This window comes from Bactrocera latifrons, unplaced genomic scaffold, assembly GCF_001853355.1.
Source record: "Bactrocera latifrons isolate USDA-ARS-PBARC rearing strain unplaced genomic scaffold, ASM185335v1 scaffold_87, whole genome shotgun sequence".
Lineage (NCBI taxonomy): Eukaryota > Metazoa > Arthropoda > Insecta > Diptera > Tephritidae > Bactrocera > Bactrocera latifrons.
This window is the reverse complement of record NW_017537567.1, coordinates 639,230-657,171: the sequence shown is the minus strand read 5'-3', so window position 1 is coordinate 657,171 and position 17,942 is coordinate 639,230. Positions and strand designations below refer to the sequence as shown.

Below are 17,942 nucleotides of genomic sequence, written 5' to 3'. Positions count from 1 at the left end.
CCACCTGGAAATTATTGAAAATAGCATATTATGAGCCTACATCCTGTTTGTACCTTTGTTCCATGCTTTCAGAACACTATGCGGCTGTCTTTGCCCAAAAATAAGCTTTTACGACACCAATCAACTTTATGTGCACACATTTGAGATTCACGTTCGCCGGGTCAGTCAATAATGCCTCGCGCAAACGTCTATTTTTATAAGGTCTCTGTCAACACTGTTGCATGCAACTTAACAAGCTGCAACCGTGGTACACATCCAATCACACAATGTTGCAAATTGAGATTTATCTTGAAATCAGTTAACAAGCTGTGGCTTCTTCAGTCCTACTATACATTGTCAATTGTACGTTTCGCTGCAACAGCATAGAACCGTTAATTTTGCTACAGTGCAGGCCTAAAGCGCCATAAAAATAAAACGTGCCGCAAATTATAGTTACGACTACGCATGTATATTTATGGCAGCTTAAACACTTGAGGGGCAAAATCAAAATGCCGTAACTATATATTACCCTACAACATATAACTGCACTTTGAACGACGCAGCGGTGCACAAAGGGTTGACACAATTTTCTACATGCGGGGGAAATAAGACCATAACCTAAGTTGAGGTGGCGTTTTATTAACGATTTCCAGAAATTATGCATAGTTACACGCATGGAATCCAATTACCACGCCCCTTAGTAGTCGTCCCAGTAGTTATTGCACGCCCACTGCCCTCGCCAAGGTCTACACATAGACGCCGCGTAGCTGTTGTGGCATGAGGCACGCGGCAAGTATGATTACTGTCAACAATTGACCATGCGCTGAAACAATTTCCTAGACAATCCGGGGCAAATTACAAAGCTTTACAAGTTGTATTTTTTTTATACCCTACACTGGGTATATTAAATTTGTCGTCGTATTTTTAAAACGAAAAAGGAAATATATATGTTTAAAGGATAAGAGTGAAGAGATGAGTTAATGAGTCCATCAGTTTTTGAGATATCGAACTGAAATTTTTCAAACACCCTCATCTCCCTAATAAGCAGCACATATGTCGGAAGCACCGATATCGGAACATTATAGCATATAGCTGTCATACAAACTGAACGTTCGGAGTAAAGTGTTGGTATAGAAAACTTTTTATTTTACGAGATATCTTCATGAAATTTGGCAAAAGTTATTGCCCACGGCGAGGGTATAATCCCCGATAAAGTTGTTCAGATCGAATCACTTTAGCATACAGCTGCCATACAAAATGAAAGTTCGGAGAAAAGTGCTTGTATGACAAGCCTTTTCGTTTTACGAGATATCTTCGCGAAATTTGGTATGAGCTATCTTCCAAGGCAACGGTGCAGTCTCCGAAGAAAATTTTTAGATTGGATTACTCTAACATATAGCTGCCATACAAGCTGAACTTTCGGAGTAAAGTGCTTGTATGGAAAGCTTTTTTATTTGACGCGGTAACTTAATGAACTTCGGCATGAGTTATTGTGCACAGTAACGATGCAATCTCCAAAGAAATATTTAAGATCAGATCACTTTAGCATATATCTGTCATACAAACTGACCGATCAAAATCAAGTTCTTGTAAGAAACCTGTTGTATTTTTGCAGGGCATTCTATTTTCGGTACAACCAATGTTAACATTTTTTCTTTGTTTCCTTTTATTTGGTCCACTTGCCACATCTTACATATTTTCGACGCGCGTTTATAAAATATTTGCGAAAAAAATTTAAAATGCCTGCAGCTTTCGAAATTATTGAGCAGACAATATACAAACATACATTTTTTCCCATTTACTATTTTAATTAAATGTGGTGATGTCGGAAAATAAAGCGACTTGCAACAAAACTGCACAAATATGCTTAGGCCTAGAACCTCATCAATCGCTACTGCTGAGCTTCTCATTTACAGCACAGCACATACGCGCATACATCAATATACCAATACACCTTACGTGAATATGTCATAAATATTAATATATATACATATATTTGTGTTTGCGTGTGTGTATATACCACATCATATCGCTTTACGCGCATCAATCAGTCGCTACTTGGCCCATCTTGGCTGTCAGCACTTCTTTGGTGGTCGCCTTCTGGTAATTATTCATTGCATCACAAGCAGCTCCATTTCGGCTGGCAGCCGCTGTGTTCGCCTACTTTGACATAGTATGCCTTCGCGATGCGAGTGTTAATTATTGTAGCAGTTACAACTAAAAGCCTGTAACGTGCTCAATTTCATTTTGTTCGCCATTAAATTGTGTTAAATTATGGGCTAGGAGTCGCAAAATCGATCAAAATATTACTTGGACTTATGTACGATTATGCACTTGTCGACGCCTGCCCATCCATCCATAGGCGCCTGGAAATTTATTWAATGAAATATTTCATTTTGAAATATCGTAAATCATACAACTCATTAAAGGGCACTTTGAGTCTAGCAAACAGTAAAAAAATTTAGCTAGGAATTCATAAATAAATTCGAAATTCTTTTGATTTCGATGACAGTTTTGTTAATTTTTCAGACTAAATCCTGAAATTATTGCTACTTTATATAATTATAGGGAAGCGAAATCATTATTGATTGCTTTGGACGTAGTCGCTGAATTTTGTCAATGTCGTCGTATATCTCATACAGCTCGTCGTTCCATCGAATGCGATATTCGCAGTGGCCAACACGCAAAGGACCATAAATCCTTCGCAAAACCTTTCTCTCGAAAATTCGTAACGTCGGCTCATCAGATGTTGTCATCGTCCATGCCTCTGCACCATATAGCAGGGCGAGAATCATGAGTGACGTATAGAGTTTGGTCTTTTTTCGTCGAGAGAGGTCCTTACTTCTCAACTGCTTACTACGTCCGAAATAGCACCTTTTGACAAGAGTTATTCTGCGTTGGATTTCAAAGCTGATGTTGTGGTTGCCGTTAATACTTGTTCCAAGATAGATGAAATTTGAATTATTTTCTCCTGGGGTAGATTCAAGAAATCGCACAATAAAGAGTCGCCTTCTCTAAAACCGTGTGTGGTATCGAACAACTCTGTGAGGTTTTTTCCGATCCTGAGGGATCAGTCAGTACACATGTCAACGTCAGTTTACACAGCCGTAGTAATTCTGCGGAGATACCAAATTCAGACATAGCAGCATAAAGCAGCTCCTTTTCGTGCTGTCAGAAGCAGTTTTGGAATCGACGAAGAGGAGATGTGTGTCGATCCTCTTTCCAAGATTTAGCGCATCTGGTCAGTTGTTAATTTTCTACGCCGCAGATGGTGGGGTCTCTCTTTTGGTGGATTTGATAGAGCAGACTTAAATTCCAATCGTCGTATTCTACAAAGAGGATCTTTATCAGTGCTTCGCCGCCGTATTTGAATACCTCGGCCGGCAATTAGTCAGCCCCCTTCGTTTCGTTGTTCTTCAGACAGGTAACTGCTATTCGAACTTCTTGATGATCGGGCAATAGAACGTCCGCTCAATCGCCATCGATTGGGGAATCATGTTTTCACTACCACTCAGCAAGCAGGAGAAGTGCTCCTTCCATATTTTCAGTATGTGGTAGGCATCAGTCACTAGAGCACCTCTGGGGTTCTACTAGAATATGCACCGGTTTTGATACCTGCTAGTTGCCTAATCTTTTCACAGAATTTGCGATTCCCTGTCAGCCAGCTTGTCGAACTCTTCGTACTCACGCATTTCGGACTCTTTTTTTTTTTTTTGGTTTTCGTCTGCTAAAGGCCTAAAGGGCGGAAATGCCGAAGGATTTATCACTTAGAATTTCACTTGAATCGACTCTTGGAGTATATTTTAAAATTTTCAAATTTACTTATAGCCCTTAAGCCAATTTCTTTTTTGAAGATCTTAGACTGACCAAAACAGCTTAAAATCATTAATAAGAATTTCATTGTCAAATATCGATTTAAAGGTGCGTAATTATTAATTTTGTATAAATATAAGTGGGATGGAAATTATTCGAAGTCCTTAGGTCCGAGGTCCTTAAATTAATTAGTGGTAAATTTAAACAAATTAAAATCAAAAACCCAATCAAAATATGCATAAACAATAAATACTTGTTTGTATGAGACTTAAAGTAAGCACATTAATATGAAGAGTGATTACAATAACAGCAACAACAACTAGACCAATTAAAGTGCCACAAGCCAATGCTATTAATTTGCAATCGCCAAAACGGCGTTGGGCATAAAAAATTATTACAAGAAATATGCACACGCCGTAAGTAATTTTCATTTTCATTACATACACCAATACGCACACACACACGTTGTCACTAAGTGCCACCGAATACTTGATTTTCTCCCCTTCTACGCAGGCGCGCACGCACAAGGTCTCAATTTCACCTGAGGGCATGTGCCATTGCGGTTGGCCCAGCAACAGTTGCCCCAAAGCGGCGCACGGCATTGCATAGGCTAGGGGAAGCATAACACAGCCTGGCGATGTGCACAGAAAACGCCAGAAGTGTGCCCCAGTTTATGCACTTGAATTGTGTTTTAGATGAAGAAAGCGTTGGCCTGTAAGTGATCATTAAGGAATGTACTACTATTTGCAGTAAAAATGCACGTACACACATACATACACATATATATGATATATAGACTTCCATATGCAGATATTGCGGACTTTTGACTGGTTTCACTACTTTTGCCTTGGCGATTATTTATCTGTTGTATATTTCATTTGTTTTTGTTGTGCTGCGTTCTTGTGGTAATTAAGCGCGTGTCCGTCCTTGCCGCGAGCCTTTCGCTTGTTTTGCTGTTTTGGTTAGAAAGTGATTGGGGCGAACCGATTGTGGCGGCGCAAAAAAAAACTGTGTTAATGATGCTTTTACTTGAGACCCGGGACCACTTCAACGGCGTTGACAAGAAATTATGACATTGAATATGAGACAGTTGTCAGCTTGTTGCTGTTACTGTTTGGTTGTTGTTACTGCTGCCGTTACAGTTTTACAGTTGTCCGACTGGTGCCATGCGCATTTGTCACCTCACACCTGTTTGACTGCGCACGCTCGCATTTCACTCATCTTCGTTCCACTTCGGTCGTTGTATTTTTGCTTGTAACTTTCAGTTTCATTACGCCGTGGCTGGTGTAACGGGTTTTTCATTACTGTTGATTTTTTTTTCCTGTTTTACGCTTTTTCTCTCTGTGTTATTATTATTATTTTTTTTTTTTGTTATAAGGACATGCATACCACATGTAATTTTCAAGGACTAATGCTGACTGCGGTGCTGGAGCTGGAAGTTGACATGCAAATGAGCTTGGAATGCAAGTAAATAAGGCTCAGTTTTGTCTGCATTCTGTGAATTGCAGTTGTGGCAGGTCGTTACACATTTTGAAGAATATTTCTTGATTGTTATGGAATCCGGTGGATTGGTATAGATTCAAGTATTCTTCCCACTGGAAAAACGTATTATGTTTAAAAACGTCTTTTTTCAATTATGATCATTTAGTCCTGCCATAAGTTATATTATAAGCTTATAAAATTCATTTTGTTTAATAACACATTTTTTAAATGAGAAATGTTTAAAATACTATTCAAAATAGTGTCCTCTTGCTTTCACACAAGCCCTCAAACGATTCGAACATTTGCCAACACACAGTTTCTATGGGCATTGAAAACGCTGCTCGAACCAAAAATTTTTGGAGACTTTGCTGTGGAGTGTCCGACTGGCTATGTTCTTCAACTCTCACCACAACTGTAGTCCTACGGATTCAAATTTGGACCACATGACGGCCAATCATCTGCAGCGACGAAACCAGAATTTTTTATTGTTAATTCATTTCTGGATGGTTTTTGCTTTGTATGCTGTGGCAGAATTTTGCTGTGGGATCAAACGTTCTGAATCGGAAAGAGTATTGCTTAACCACGCGTTCTGAAACTTCTACTGGTATACTTTTGATTTTTCATAGAAATTTACTGGAAACGTCCACGTAACCGTTGCAGCAGCTGGACTGGACCACGTTGAATCGTTAAAATCTTTCATGTTTTTTGCGCTTTTGCAAGTTTTTTCTTAAATATTATACTTTTGCTTATTAAAGGCATCTTCGGCAGTGAAAAATTGCTCAACAGTAAAAACAATGTTTTTGTGGCAGGTGCCGTTCCACTTAAGAAGCCTTTTACATCTGTTGAACTTAATTTGATGCTAAAGTCAAACCAGTTGACCAACTGTACGATTTCGTATAGAGATCATCTCAAATAAGTCTTGACATTGACCTTGTTGCTAGATCCATTCCATTCTTCTCATAATTATCTACTCTCTGATCGGATAATGTCAATGATCGGTTTTTGATCAATTTAAATGTTTCGGTAAAACAAACATACAAACAAACAAACAAACAAACATAAAACAAACATACTGACACTTCAAGAGCAATTACTTCACTGCCAATCAATGAAATGTCATGAAATTCTCACTGGACAATCGATAAAGATAGCAGATTCTAACGCACCAGGCATATAGATGGATGTGCCCAGGGGGCGTTAGATTCAAAAAGTCCTGTTTACTTTGGAACGCACCTTGTATGTAGTACAATACCACATGCTATTAACATATAACGTACTAAATCGTATAGAGTAAAGTCGGTCGGATGTTCGAAATTCCTGATATTAGTAATATTAGGGCTAGGTCAAGTTTTTGCCAAAAAAAAAAAATTAAAATAGATAAAATTTTAGGCAACAGGATACTCCACTGTTATGAGTAAAACACACTCTGTAATTTTTATTGATATCCATTATTTTGAACGTGCAGATATACTACTGTTAGAGAATTACTATGCCTGAATTTCAAGTATATATCTCACACGTTGACTGATATTTTCGTTCAAAAGTCAACTATTGGTACTGGGTTTTAAATATTTAGTACCTAAGTATACAGGTTTTTTTTTTGTTTTGTATTTAAACATTTTTTTTTTTATCATAAGGTGGCAAGCACTAAAGGCAATATTCGTGCAAGGCTTAATAACGTTATGTTAACTTCTTCTTGATTTGCGTACTGGAAACAGCGAATCACTTGGAATATAAAATTTTGCTAGGTGGGAAGTAGACGTGGTTATTGTCCGATTTCGTTCATTTTCACAACGTGACATAGAAATATGAATGACATACCACGTAACAAATTTTTCAAAATCGCTCAGTCGGTTCCCGAGGGATGGGATGATATTTCACCAAAAGTAGCCGGTGTCTCGCCCATCGCCCAATTTCTCCCCAGGCCCTATAAAGCCTTGTCATATCATCCCGGGCGGGCCACGCCTACTTTTTCAAAGTTTTTTTTCCGCAGGTGCACCTTCCTATTACAATCCGCTGAGCCGATATGGCATTTTATGGGCTTTTGATTAATAGCGATTTGTGGGCGTGGCAGTGGTCCGATACGCCCATCTACAAACCTGAACTTTTCTTGTACTAAGAAACCTGCAAACCAATTTGCATCAAGATATCTCAATTTTTACTCATGTTATAGCTGGCGCGGACGGACGGACAAACAGACAGTCAACCAGATTTCAACTTTTCTCGTCACCCGGTTCATTTATATACATATGTATATAACCCTATATCTATCTCGATTAGTTTTAGGTGATAAGTACAACCATTACATAGGTGAATAAAACTATAATACACTGTAGCAACTGGTTGCAAGAGTATAAAAAAGTGGAGGCTTAAAAAATTATGCGAAAACGGCCTACGTAAGTAAAGAAGAGTTCATTAACTAAATGATCGATTGTCCCATGCATCTTGCATGTGCATTTGTCAGACGGCGGGCAGAATGCAGGTCGCAAATTTCTATCTGAAACAAAAAATTCATAGAGATTAATATTTGTTAATAACGCATCTTCTAGTTAAAGTAAGAAAAATCCTAAAATAATGTAAAATTCTACAATTTTTTAATAATTGAAAAAAAGTCGTTTTTTACCACAAAATTTTTACTTTATGTTGTTTAAAAAATGTTCTAACGTGATTTTTTTTTTAGATTTTTTAGTTTAAATATAAGATAATTTAATAATAAACATTGCCCCAATACCATAAGACGTATAGTTTTTTCTTGTCCTGTCCGTCCGTTAAGAAAAATCGTAAAAATTTAAAATCCAAGAAATCAAAGTTTTTACTTTCTGCCCAAGCGCTCATATACCTGCTAGAAGCTCGGTCACTATTTCACCTATAGCTTCGACAATATTTCGAATTCCCATCTAAAACTTTGGCGACATATTCTTAGATTATTTTTTAAAGAGATTTAAGCAAAAAAAAAATCGTTTTTTTTTTGTAGCTTCTACAGTATGCTGAAAAATCTCCAATTACCATATTTTTCCCAAAGCAGACTATATTGGCCTTTAGTTAGGTTGCTTCGATGTAGATATGTCGAATCCATATATCTTAATTAAACTCAATTCGCACCTAGCCTATAGCCTAGCATGACATGCCATCAGAAAGACATCAAGAAGACTGATTCAGAAATAAAATTTGTTCACAGCAATCAATAAAGAATAATTGAGAAATTATCGTGCTATTTTAGTGTCATAATGAAGTAGTATTCTCCGAAAAGGCCGTGTTTACCTATACACTAACGCGACGTTTGACCAGGAAAAAAATAGCGGATCCCGTCTATATTTTAATAAAAAATTAAGCCGCTTCAGTTTTATACAATAGAAACCTTTCATCGGTTGAATTAAAATATCATAGGACACAGTTTTTACTACAATGAGTTCACTTAATTGAAGCAAATGCCAACAGATTCCCTCAGTTGCATTTTCCAACACAATCATTGGACATTCCAAAGACCTGTGCTGCAAATATCTGTCGCGCTACCCAAATATCAACACTTTAAGATGGTGTGGCATGCAACATGATCGAAATACATAAAGTCTTTTAGATTAATTTCCTGTAATCCACAATATATCCCTTTTATTTACATCTTTATTCCCTTAAAGTGCAGTGCTCCTCTTTGATATCAGTACAACACGAATATCCTTTTAATTAAACCATGAAGTCATTCGTCCACCTAAGCGAACTTACGTATCTACAAAGGTAGGTGTGTGTGTGTGTGTGGTTGTTTGTCGAAAGTGATAAGACCGCAAAAGTGGCGTCAACTTTTTAATTGTGTCTACTGCGGGCGCTCGGCAGGCAAAAATAAAATTATTTGTATGTATTGATGAAAGTGAAAAAAGGATTATCTTAGCGCTTGTCTATCGCTTTGTGGCCATTCATGATTTGAAGCTAAAGATTGCCTTGCACGTCGGCAATCGGTTTTCTGACTGTCTACCTGCACTTATCTGGTTCGCTGTGTGTGTGAAGAAATACTAAAAAAATCCTTTCGTTATTTTATCAATGAATATGCCACAGCGCCATGACAATGCTCTGATTAGTAAATGACAATTTCATTGCATTAGACCATGAATGACAGCAACTAGAGCGCGTACGAGTGACCTTTTTCGAATATATAAACCACACTTATGCGCATCTGTGTGTTTGTGTGTATGTATGTAGCACAGCCTAATGTCCTGCCTGTGTCCTAACTTCATCCACATTGCATGTCCGCATGGCGTTAAACTGCCTTGCGCACTTTTATCATTGCTGTAACAACTCCATTTGGAGTATTTGACATACATACATATGTCCATACACTCAAACATATGAGTATTTGATATGATAAACTTATATGGTTTGGTATATATTCTGTTGCTTGCATGCCACATTTTAATGCATTTGGCGTTGATAAGCTGAGATCGCTCACACACTACACACACCATTGAGATAAGGCGTTAAGGCGTACAGACCACCAAGACGAGGGCAGAAGAGGGAGTTTTATTGCTACTTCATTTGAAGGACTTCATTATTTGGACATAAAAATGCTGAATGAATATGCAATGTTAGTATTTGAATAAGACTTTCAGTACGATACTAGATTTTAGTGTACTATCAAAGTATTTTTTTTTTTAACGAGTGCTTTTCTTAAGACGCCTGGTCTTCAATGAAAGAATATTTTTTCCGCCTTTGTCTTTTTGACAGCTGTCACCTAAATTATACTCAGTTTGATTTGACATTTCAGAGTGAATCGACTTACTTCGAAACATCGTTCGCAAGTCGTGTAAAGGTGTTCCAACTCGAGATTCCCTCCTTTTTTAAATAAAAGATGCAGAAACTTCAAATTTTATGAAGAATGATTCGAAATAGCATTTTTTTGGCATATTATTTTTTGAATATTATCTCTTTCAAATGTTGGCCGCGTCCACGTTTTAGATGAGTCCAATATTCGATGACTTTTTCGAGCTTTTCGACTGTGATGTTGAATTCGAAGAACTAAGTCGAAGCTGGATTGCTGCATAGACTTTACACTTTACATATTCCCACACGTCACACGATTTTGGGGACCAATCGACCGGCCGTAAACGTAAAATTATCTGCTCACCGAAGTGATCTCTCAATATATCAATTGACTGATGCGATGTATGTGAAGTGGCGTCGTCTTGTTGAAACCAGATGTCGCCGATATCATGGGATTCAATTTGGGGCATCAAGTAGTCGGTTATCATAGCGCGATATCAGTCGGCATTGAAGATTACGTTCTCAACGGCATCATGTTTGAAGAAATAAGGACCGATAATTGCGCCGGTCCACAAACCACACCAATTTCGTTTGTTTACATACCCATTGAGAAAGAAATGGGTCTCGTAGCTGAACAAAATTTGGACCGAAGGATCGAGCGGTTTCAGTTCTTGCACAAGTTGTATTTCAATTTAATTTCCTCACGTAAAATCCGCTAAGTCGTTCCATACGTCAGTCCAAGTAACTGCGAACGGCGCCGAGTTGACTCTCCACGGCCTTCGTGTACTCTAAGCTACGGCTGCTATATTTCCTTCATTGCATGCATCATAAATTGAGGAACTGACGCGTGGTCCATCAAAGAAAGTGTACTTGAATCACCCGCTTTTACCAAAATAATAGTTTGGTTGTCGCGCAGCTTTCAAAATTCAGTCGACATAGTCGGCCAGCAGAATATCGTCACACGTTCGGTGAATGGATCCAAACCGAAATAGCCAACGATACAGATTTTCAAAAAAAATTGTATTCAGTGATGAAGTTCACGTTTGGTTGGTGGCTAATGGATAAAATATTTACTTTTGAAGTGCTGATAATTCACAATCCTGAGACGACGTTATATCGTAAAAAGGCAAGGGGAATAATTGGTCCATATTTCCTCAAGATTGAGAACGCAGCAAACAATTAATTGAATAACAGCGTTTTTTCGTGAGCCAGGAGCATAGAGGCATCCAGTAGTTGTTCAGAGTGTAGTATTTGGCCAAGTCTGTATCTTCTTCAACTGCATTCTGCTGCGCCCAGGAGATCATGTTGCTACTGTGTAATTGGTCATCGCCCGGCCGAGTGCCTTACAAGTTGCTAGCAGAAGTTCTTTGTCCTCTCCCCTGGTATGTCAGCTGGCGACTTGAGGATCTTAATTCGGCTTTACACCTTGGTAACGAAAGCAGTCGATTGAATAGTGTAAATGTAGAGACTACGCACGTAACGCCTAGCATTTTTTGGGATAATGATTGTCAGAATTGTAGTCTCATCGACAAATATGTTGAGGCCTAGTTTATACTCTTTTCTCTTGCTGCCTGGTTCAGGTTCCTGTAGAATTACCAGAAAAAAATTGTTGGTTCCTTACCGTGAAGTAGAGAAAAAGGGCGATGAGATAGTCATTTACTGTTGTTGTTGTAGTGGCAGTAAGCATTCTTGAAATTATTCGAGGATCTTTTCGGATATTTAGATACTACAATCCTGGGAACGGCACTTTTATTCTTAAACATTTGAAATCGAATCCGATGGGTTAGTATATTTGACCTTGTTTAGAACTCTTCGATTAAAGAGCTGAACTATAACGAAACTAAAGACCATGTCGTCGGAATGGATGAGCTTCAACTCTGAAAGTATTCGAAGCATTACCCGCCGGGGAAGAAGAAGGTCTCCACTCCACTCCGTTAAAGAAATCAGGTGGAGAATGGTGGCTATACTTAGAATCTCGAATTAACGGCAAAAAGCGAAAAGGAAGAACAACTGGCACGTTGTTACAAACTTGACTATAATCGCGTAAGCGGTATCTATGCCAATAAAGAAAGAAATATTATACATGGATCGACAGTCAGATTAAAATGCCGCTTGGTATCAAATTTCTAAAGTTTTATAAAATTATTTCACACGCCATTAATCGGTACAAAGTGTTATAGTATATACTAATTGGCTGTAACTGGCGTTAGTCTATTCTAATCCATTTGTCTACTCTTTACTAGTTTTCTCTTTTTTTTTTTTATTGAACCGGATCCATTGTAATAGAACTTTTACTTAATCGATTCTAGTAGTTAGCACCACACCATTAAATGGCGCAAATTGTTCTAGTTCCAGTTTTGAGATTCTAAAGCGATTCAATTAAATTAATGCACTTTTTATTATGTCACACATTTTTGCGCAAGTTTAGCGCCAAAGGGCCTTAAAGTGACTTTTGAGTGCCAACCGCACTTAGGGTGATGCGTGGACACGACTTTAGCCACTTTGCCACGCAGCCATCAACGGCTATCGCAATTTCAGCACTTTGCCGCTGAAAGCCATTTCATTTGCTTTATTACATAATGAAATTTACATATCAGCTGCAGTAGCAGCAGCCGCCGCTGAACTTGTTTTCAATCATTGCATATACTCTATGTATATATAAGTATTTGTATGTGTGTATGTATTTACATAAACTTTTATTATATGGCTTGCTAAATGAATGTCCTCTCCTCTCTCATTTCAGTGTCTCGCAGTCGGGCGCTTGCAACAATAATATTATATCGGCAAACGGAAATCCACTTTACAACCCGCTATGTCCGACAAGAATTAATCAAATCCTTAATTGATTTCAACACAGAATGCGTGATTTCAATTTGCATAGTCAATCGCGCTCGAAATGTGTTTGTTTGTGCCGCGTAAGATCACGCATCAGCATAAAATTCGCTTGCCGTTAACCGTTGCCGGGGCGATAAAAACAAAAACAAGTGCTATAATTTTCACTGCCGTCGTAACATTTCAAGTTTGACTGCCCGACATTTCCCATCGTTCGCGACGCACGCAAGACGCATCTTTCATTTCGGGAGCCACAGAGGCCGCCTAAATGCGCCTGTCACAGACATTTACGTAAGTGCGCTCTCAGTTAATTTATTTATTTGTTATTTATTACTTTAAGTATGGTATGTAGGTATATAATTTATATAATATACATACATACATATATGTATATGCCTGATTCAAAGCATTGGTTGGGTGCTGCAAGATTCCTCTTGATGCAAAAATTTTCCTTTAATTGTTAGCTTGCATATACTACTATGAGCAAAAAATAGTAAGACTGTGGTCATAATTTCAAAATTCTTAAATTATTTTTAAAAATCTATGGCGTACCTCTCAAAGGAATCCCCCGGGTTCCGAATACACTTGTACCAACGTTTTTTCCAACCCTCGAAAGAGTTGTTAAAGACAATTCCAGAAAGAATAGCCTTCAAATCGCATTGCGTTTCACATTTAATATTTCCAATTGACTCAAAACGGTTTCCCCAAAGCGGCCGTTTAAATTTGCTGAATAACCAGAAGTCACACGGAGCTCAGTCAGGCGAAAACCTCACAAAAAATCAATGCAATATCCGATGGTGCATTATTGTGGGCGAAAACCAAGAGTTATCGACCATAATTTCGGTATCTTTTTAGAAAAAGCTTCGCGCAAACGACACATAGCACGCTAATAGTACTCCTTGTTGACATTTTGGCCAGTTCGAAGGAATTCGAAATGCACCACACCTCGATAATCGAAGAAAACCATCAACATAACCTTGATTTTTGACCTGCTTTAACATCTTTTTTCGGCTTCGGCTCACCTATGCCACGATACTAGGCCGATTTATCGTGTTCCTGGGTCGTAAGCTTAGATCCAAGACTCATCGGCTGTAATAATACGCTTCATGACGTCTTGGCAAGTTGACTGATTTTGGAACCAATCATTCTTTCACTTTTCTTAGGCCCAAATGATCTTTCAAAATGAGTTTCAGTGATCTTTCCTATATTCCAACGATGCCAGTAAGATCTCATTTGCTGCCAGGTCCAACCTGAATATACATAAAAGAATTTTCCAGCCAAGCTGCCCGAACTTCTGACAAGTTGCTACAGATCTGTGTGGCCTGGCGTTGTCCTGAATATTTCAGGGCGCTTGCTTTCTTCTATACGTTCCAATTGTTAGCAGTACAAAAGGGTTTGGCAGTAGGAGAGGAGCTCACTGTAAACCTCGGAATCTCGCTGTCATTCCCTTGGAACCTTGTCGTCCTTCTTGGCTTACCCACCGTTTGCGTCGCCTCACTGCGATTCCGCGATTCCCCACCACCATTGTGGGACCGTAAGAGACCTAAGTTTCATCAGCAGTAACCATCCGCTCCAGAAATGTATCGACTCGCAAATGGAAATTGGGTCAATGAGGAAATTTTTCATTAAAGAATATGACCGGAAGCCCCGGCATTAATACCTACATCGCCAATAATTTCACATGGTTTAAATATCGTCATTAATCAAAAAATCTATAAAACACTAAAAAATTGCTATCAAGTATTTATTGCGTTTTCAGTAGTCCTTTCAAAGCTCACTTAAAGAATCGTTTAAGTTTTTTATGAGTCTTATAAATTTTAATAATTACAAGCATGTAATAAGTTGAAGCCATTAAGTTTGATGAATGGCAACATAAATGATTTCAGCGTAAACTGAGAGCATGTATTACTTGACTAAAGGCTTAGCAAGCAAGTACAAAGCTTTCGAAAAAAATCTGAAAATAATATTTATTCGGAAATATTTTTAAGTTCAGTTTTAAAATTAAAAATAATTTAAATTATATTAATAAATCATCAAATAGTACTAGATTATTTGAACTGGTTATATTTATATAAAAACGTTTGGTGTTTAAATGAAAATTCTATGTACCTAGCAACTTGAAATATCGAAAAATGTAAGTCACTATTACCGGCCACGTACATATAAAGCACTTAAATTCTATTTAAATTATGACAGTACATAATCGCTTAACGTTTTCAACCGCAAAAGCTCAAAATCTTCACGTTCATTTTTGCCGTCAAAACGCGCTCACATTTAGTTATGTTCAGAACTCGTACTAAGGTAATAACGTGAGCCAGAATACAGTTACTGCAATGAATTCGCAATTTCCGACGCGGTATGCAGCGCCGTCAACTTCCACTGCGCCACCAGTAGAGCTTTTCCGCCAATCAAGTATTACTGCTGATAATATTCCGGAAATCCGCAACGGCTTTATAATGCTTAGTTGCTGGGGAGTGCTGATTGTGCTCTCAATTATATTTTTATTCTTTTTATTCTTTTTATTTTTACTTACTTCCTGTAAGGGATGCCCTTCCTTTCCAGTTGGAGTTGTAATATGGCGAATTTGAAATAAAAGTCTAATATATGTCGATCGATATTTTCGTTCACAAAGCAATCTTCTGCCAAAACTTATTCCTGGAGAATAAAATATTTTTAATACGTTTGTCTGTCACGAACGAATTACTTAAAACCTATACATATTTACTTCTCCCGGCTGCGCCTAGTGCCCTTCCATCTCAATTTGTCACATTTGCTTTGTGGGCCTTATGGATGGTGCGATGCTACGAAGCAAACGGTTACTCTAACGGTTACTCACCAGCTATTAGCTGAAAGTAGTAAAGCCTTAATATTGAGTAGTCTAAAATCTTTTCATTTTTTTAAGCTTCATTTACCCAAAAGCAAAAATTAAATAGGGGGAAGTTGGAAAAAAAGTTAAAGCTGTTCAAAAATTACTGAAAATAATGAAGAAATTGGTTATATTTTGTAATTTTTGTTTAAAAACGGGAAGAATACCACTAAAGCCACCAATAAAGTTTGTGAAGTTTACAGAGACGATGCTGTATCACTTCGTGTAGCACAATGATGGTTTGTTCGATTCCGTTCGAGAAATTACGTAATTTCGGTTTACATTGATGAAAGTCTCTAGCGGAAAAATGACAAAAAGTGGTAGACCAAAATGCTACATATTTGTTTATATATTAGTATAAATAAAAAAAACAATAAGTTGAAGTTTGATTAGAAATACGAAAATACTTTTTCGACTACCCAATATATTGGTTATCATATACTCATATTGAAATGAAATTTGAAGTTTGGTTATAAAATGGTTGTATATTGGCTATTATATTATATCTGACAGCGATTTTCGATATTTGTTTCGATGACGAAGTGACAATAGATAAACTGGAATTCTTCTGGGAACTAATTTTGGATACTTTGAAAAAAATATAAGGTTTATAAACATATTAAGAGCTCCAATATCAGATTGCTTACTGATTATGAGTGCATATTCATGTGAATACACTAAGTTTTGAGACGGGTTGGATTTTTTTCCGCGAAGATAATGAGAAAACACAGAACATTCATTACGTTTGCGAAGCACTGCCTAAACAAGATTCTCAAAATATACCAAAAAGTATGGAGATAGTCTCTAAATGAGTTAGGGTTACGGGTCTGTTGGGCATATAGAGGGTGTTTGTGTTGTGGACATGTGCACGCGAACCAAGATCCTTTCGCAAATCTTCCAAAAAGTGTATGAACACAGCTCAAATTGTTGCGTGTATTCTTCGATCGTCTGATGCACAATAGCCACTCATGTGCACAAGTAATTACCCATATATATGACGAAATATAACTTATGGCGTCCATTGGCTTAGCACAGAAATTACTTAAAGCTAAATTATTGAATAACGATTGTGGCTCACGTACTCGCTCAGCGCTTGCAGCGCGCGCCGTCCAGCTGTTTAAAGCTATTTGCGCCAACTGCTAAAACGCACTTAATTAGCAGGCTACTACCAACAGCCGCTACTAGCCACGACTACCGCTATTGCAACAGCACTTGCTGCAACATGCCATAAACTCTGCTACTCCTACTTACAACTCAATTTCGATACTTTTGAACTTCGTGCCACCACTTGGCCACAACGCACGGCGAACACCCGCTGCCTTTGGAATAGCGCTAGTGGCCTTATTTTATTGACCGTTATAAGTAGTTGCTGCACATATTTCACTTTGGTGAAGTGGTAATTTGGCGCTCGCCTTGTGGCGGGTAAAATATTTGACGACGCACGCAGTGGGCGACTGCAACGCGCCGAATGAGCACATTAACAATAACTCGCAATTACAAAGCGCTGCGCTGATATGCATTCGTGTGTGTGTTGCCATACTTTTTGCCATAAATGTGATGCCATACTGTTTCACCGCAGTCGCTGACAGCTTATTGAAGCCGTTTACATGGCTGTCTTAAGCGCGTGTTTTCTGTTCTTAAAGATAAATTTATTGTAGACCAAATCGTGATATTTGTCCGGTGTACGCATTACAAGTTCAAGGTAATGTAGAAGCTATAATAGTATAATATCCATTAATTTGGATTAAGTTGAAGGTTTTATTTAAATTAGTTAGAATAATACAATTCTGTTCAAATATGCGCAGAAGTATTTGTTCCTATTGGCAAAAAAAATGGTACAGCTGATTTCCCAAACTTTTCTTAAGCTTAAATTTGCACCTGCAAAGTCATTTGTCATAGACAGGAACAAGTAGTAATCACTTGGTGTCAATTTTGGACTATAAGGTGGATGCAATTACAGCTCCCAACCAAGCTCTCAGAGCCGCTCACGCTGCTGTTGTCCTGATGAGACACAATTTCCCTTCCATAGGCCAAAGTTGGCCGTTTTTGGTCGATCCATGCGTTTAGACATTCCAATTGCTGAAAGCACCGGTGCGAAAAAAATAGTTTGGTCAAAGATTAAGAGCTCATAGTAGATGTTTCCACCAAACACACAGAAAGTCTTTCCCGCCCTTCAATCTTAGCTTAAACAGCGTTTCCGGCTGCTGACCACGATTCGAAT

At 38.1% G+C, this 17,942-nt stretch overlaps 1 long non-coding RNA gene across 1 annotated transcript in view; it reads left to right on the top strand.

Moving 5' to 3' along the window:
* Positions 1-17,942, top strand: part of LOC108977323 — a 106,824-nt gene that overhangs the window by 6,931 nt on the left and 81,951 nt on the right. The window contains exon 2 of the long non-coding RNA XR_001994025.1: positions 12,767-13,146. This is a non-coding gene — a long non-coding RNA (uncharacterized LOC108977323). The remainder of the gene's footprint in view (positions 1-12,766; positions 13,147-17,942) is intronic.